A 5,000-nucleotide genomic window follows, 5' to 3' on the forward strand; every position below is an offset into this window, starting at 1 on the left:
AGAGTTATGTCCAATATGCGACATTCCCGCTGTCCCTATACATGAGCTGCGAGCTGTACCACGTACAAGCTACAGACGCGATCGCATTGCTCACTGTACGGATTCCCATGCCGAGCGATCAGCTAGGAAGCGCCCCATCCACGTCGGTACCCTTGGGCGTTGCACTCGCAGTCGCAAAAAACGTTGGGCAAATATATTTCTCCGATGCTGAGCGATCAGCTAGGAAGCGCCCCATCCATGTCGGTACTCGTACGCGTCGCACTCGCAGTCGCAAAAAACGCTGGGCAAATATATTTCTCGGAAGAGTAATGACAGTCCGAGCCTCCTGCGTGGGAAGAGTCTTTCTAGGCCCTGACCCACGGGAAGCGTGTAGCTTCCCCCATCCCGGACATTTCACGTCGTCACACTACCGGTATTGACTAATAGACTGATTGCTGATAATCATTAGCCACACACTGGGGGAAACGGCCGACAGGGGCGGCAACATAGTGGAGCCGCAGTGTCACTAATGTACAGAGATAGAACAGTTTCGACTGGAACCAGAGTAACCGTATACACGGCACTGATTAGTAATAGATGCAGAGCCATCAGAATACAGATAATATATACAACCGTCCCTATACATGCTGAAAGACTCTGCACACAATGAGAACCACACGTCAGCCAGACACTATCACACACTACTCTCTGCCTCTAACAGGCACACACACAATATCTAACCACCAGCATGGAAGAACATCCGGTGCATCCTCTCCGCCACATTACACAATCCACACTATCATAACCAGACCGGGAGGTCCACCCAGAAAACAGAATATCCCACCCTTCCGACATCCGCCATTGCTCAGCTAAGCCACGAACACCCACACATGTCCTACACAGGGGTGCACCCAACATCACAATACTGCCTCCTGTCACAGTACACAAACAATGGCAGGAATGAAAGACACAGATCTGCCACAACCTTGGAATCGGAGCGCCGCCTGTCATGAGCCACAAGTGCATCCTGACGTGACAAATCGGATGATCCCGCAGGCATGCACTTACGATAATCACTATCAACGAACCTGCCGCCCCCTCCCCCCCCAAAATACACCTTTCCCTACAACGTGTACCTTAACCTAAGCTATATTGTACCTTAACCTAAGCGATATTGTACCTTAACCTAAGGTATATCGTACCTTAACCTAACCTACATTGCGCCTTCACCTAACCTACGTTGTACCTTAACCTAACCTACGTTGTACCTTAACCTAACCTACGTTGTACCTTAACCTAACCTACGTTGTACCTTAACCTAACCTACGTTGTACCTTAACCTAACCTACGTTGTACCTTAACCTAACCTACGTTGTACCTTAACCTAACCTACGTTGTACCTTAACCTAACCTACGTTGTGCCTTAACCTAACCTACGTTGTGCCTTAACCTAACCTACGTTGTGCCTTAACCTAACCTACGTTGTGCCTTAACCTAACCTACGTTGTGCCTTAACCTAACCTACGTTGTGCCTTAACCTAACCTACGTTGTGCCTTAACCTAACCTATGTTGTGCCTTAACCTAACCTATGTTGTGCCTTAACCTAACCTATGTTGTGCCTTAACCTAACCTATGTTGTGCCTTAACCTAACCTATGTTGTGCCTTAACCTAACCTATGTTGTGCCTTAACCTAACCTATGTTGTGCCTTAACCTAACCTATGTTGTGCCTTAACCTAACCTATGTTGTGCCTTAACCTAACCTACGTTGTGCCTTAACCTAACCTACGTTGTGCCTTAACCTAACCTACGTTGTGCCTTAACCTAACCTACGTTGTGCCTTAACCTAACCTACGTTGTGCCTTAACCTAACCTACGTTGTGCCTTAACCTAACCTACGTTGTGCCTTAACCTAACCTACGTTGTGCCTTAACCTAACCTACGTTGTGCCTTAACCTAACCTACGTTGTGCCTTAACCTAACCTACGTTGTGCCTTAACCTAACCTACGTTGTGCCTTAACCTAACCTATGTTGTGCCTTAACCTAACCTATGTTGTGCCTTAACCTAACCTATGTTGTGCCTTAACCTAACCTATGTTGTGCCTTAACCTAACCTATGTTGTGCCTTAACCTAACCTATGTTGTGCCTTAACCTAACCTATGTTGTGCCTTAACCTAACCTATGTTGTGCCTTAACCTAACCTATGTTGTGCCTTAACCTAACCTATGTTGTGCCTTAACCTAACCTATGTTGTGCCTTAACCTAACCTATGTTGTGCCTTAACCTAACCTACGTTGTGCCTTAACCTAACCTACGTTGTGCCTTAACCTAACCCATATTGTACCTTAACCTAACCCATATTGTACCTTAACCTAACCCATATTGTACCTTAACCTAACCCATATTGTACCTTAACCTAACCCATATTGTACCTTAACGTAACCTAATTTGTGCCTTAACGTAACCTAATTTGTGCCTTAACGTAACCTAATTTGTGCCTTAACGTAACCTAATTTGTGCCTTAACGTAACCTAATTTGTGCCTTAACGTAACCTAATTTGTGCCTTAACGTAACCTAATTTGTGCCTTAACGTAACCTAATTTGTGCCTTAACGTAACCTAATTTGTGCCTTAACGTAACCTAATTTGTGCCTTAACGTAACCTAATTTGTGCCTTAACGTAACCTAATTTGTGCCTTAACGTAACCTAATTTGTGCCTTAACGTAACCTAATTTGTGCCTTAACGTAACCTAATTTGTGCCTTAACGTAACCTAATTTGTGCCTTAACGTAACCTAATTTGTGCCTTAACGTAACCTAATTTGTGCCTTAACGTAACCCATGTTGTGCCTTAACGTAACCCATGTTGTGCCTTAACGTAACCCAATTTGTGCCTTAACGTAACCCATGTTGTGCCTTAACCTAACCTATATTGTGCCTCAACCTAACCTATATTGCGCCTTAACCTGACGCACGTTGTCGCTGAACCTGCTCTGTAATTGTTATGCAACTCGTTAAATTAGTGTAGTGTTGCCTAACCGCAACCCTCGCAATATAGTTCGCTATTCGCACTGCCCGGTCCCCTGTGTATCGCGTCATGTTAAACACCTTGCAGGTGTTGCTGACTTTCCACATGCTCCTGCTATACACTGTAATGTGGATAGCAGCAGGACGTACATGCCCCCCCCCTTCCCCCCTGCCTTCGCAAGCTGGTCGTTGAGAAGTTTGCATGTTCAATGCCCTTCGCATGCCGACGTACTCAGCCTACGTTGTGGTACGGCCTGTCACCTGTCCGCCGATGTACGCAAAACCCACAAACTGTACTGCACATTGGTCCGTATGTACTGAATGATACATCGTGGCACATGTGTGACCGTACGACGACTGCGCCTAGCAACGGCAGACCATACAGTCCAAATATTGTGCACGCAGCTACGTGTCGTCTCCCTATAAGAGCTGGATTGCAGTGTGGTACGCCATTCAGACGTGTGGGAGGAACGGACGCCCTGGATGGCGATCAGCATGAGCAGTCTGTTGATGTAGTGGAGCGTGTATTCGGACGTAGTCGTCTCTTCTCACACACCGTGATAGCATGTTGCACCGCGTTCCACATCTGCGACATCCTGCAGAGGCCGGCTGACAGTCGTTCGCGCAATGGACACCGCATACGTACGGGGGCTACCTTCCACGTGTTCTCGAGGCGTGCACATGTTGTTGCGTCTATGTGGGCAGACGTAGTGTGTTGTGACACCTGACACAGGCATGCAATACTCGTTGCAAATGGCGATGGACGTCTACGTTTGCTGGTGACGTTACGCAAATGAACAACAGGTAACCCGTTGTGGTGCGGTTGTTCTCGCTAGAGGTGAATCAGTGTTGGCGACGATCGGTCGAGCTATTAACCGGTTGTTTCAGGGATACCCACCATGCCCACGAACGTGAAAGGGGACCCACCATGCCCACGAACGCGAAAGGGGATCTGGGTGTGAGGCGATACGCGGCGGTGGCTGGGTGGGACCGTCCCCGGCCGGTGAGGGGGGGCCGCCCGGCGTGCTGGCAGCGCGGTGCGTGGGCGCACGCGCTACAGCCGGCTGGTGGGGGCGGCCAGTGGCAGGCGCGCCGGCCGACGGACGCGGCAGGCGGCGCAGCTGCGCGCCGGCGCCCCCTGCTCGCGGCGCCTTGCGGCCAAAGTAGGTCCTCGCGGGCCCGGTGCGAAGCGCGGTGGCCATCTGCAGTGTGCTGGTCCGATTGAGGACTGTGTGCGCTGAGGATGCGCCGCCGCCCGGCGCTCGGCGCCGCGACGCCGTCTGCTGCTCGGTCGCCCCAGCGGTTCTCGCAGGTGGTTTGTATCGCAGCTGTGCGGACGTGTTGGCGCGTGCGCTGTGCTGGGAGAGTTCGCTTCGGCACCCAAGTGGGGCTTTTGTCCTTCTGTGGCGCTGGCGTTGGAGCTGCCGGTCACCGTAGGTGGCGCGTGTTGTCTCCCGCCGGCAATGCCACGACAGCACGCTCCCGGGCCTCTGTCGGCAGCGGCAAGCTCAGTTGGGAGCACGGGTGGTCGCACCTAAAGCGTCTACTCGCCTAACTCCGGGCGATTGCGCCTCTCTCGAACCCGACCAAGTACTTAGGACGGCGCTGCGCGCCGCCGGGACCTGAGAGGGTTTCGAGGTGTGTTGTGCAGGGGAGCTCAGCCTCCTCCTGTTTGCAGAATAATTGAGCGGACGCTTGCGTGTTCGCGCGGGCCCCCGGGACACACTCCCGGGCGGCCGGCTGCTCAGCTCTAGTTGACGCAGCTCCCTGGTTGATCCTGCCAGTAGTCATATGCTTGTCTCAAAGATTAAGCCATGCATGTCTCAGTACAAGCCGCATTAAGGTGAAACCGCGAATGGCTCATTAAATCAGTTATGGTTCCTTAGATCGTACCCACGTTACTTGGATAACTGTGGTAATTCTAGAGCTAATACATGCAAACAGAGTCCCGACCAGAGATGGAAGGGACGCTTTTATTAGATCAAAACCAAT

At 50.8% G+C, this 5,000-nt stretch overlaps 1 non-coding gene across 1 annotated transcript in view; it reads left to right on the forward strand.

Moving 5' to 3' along the window:
• Nucleotides 1-4,772: 4,772 nt before the first annotated feature.
• The window catches only part of LOC126429585 (small subunit ribosomal RNA), a 1,909-nt gene continuing 1,681 nt past the window's right edge, over nucleotides 4,773-5,000 (forward strand). The window contains exon 1 of the ribosomal RNA XR_007576966.1: nucleotides 4,773-5,000. This exon is cut by the window's right edge and continues 1,681 nt beyond it. This is a non-coding gene — a ribosomal RNA (small subunit ribosomal RNA).

The sequence above is a fragment of the Schistocerca serialis genome, unplaced genomic scaffold (assembly GCF_023864345.2).
Source record: "Schistocerca serialis cubense isolate TAMUIC-IGC-003099 unplaced genomic scaffold, iqSchSeri2.2 HiC_scaffold_1026, whole genome shotgun sequence".
Taxonomy (NCBI): domain Eukaryota; kingdom Metazoa; phylum Arthropoda; class Insecta; order Orthoptera; family Acrididae; genus Schistocerca; species Schistocerca serialis.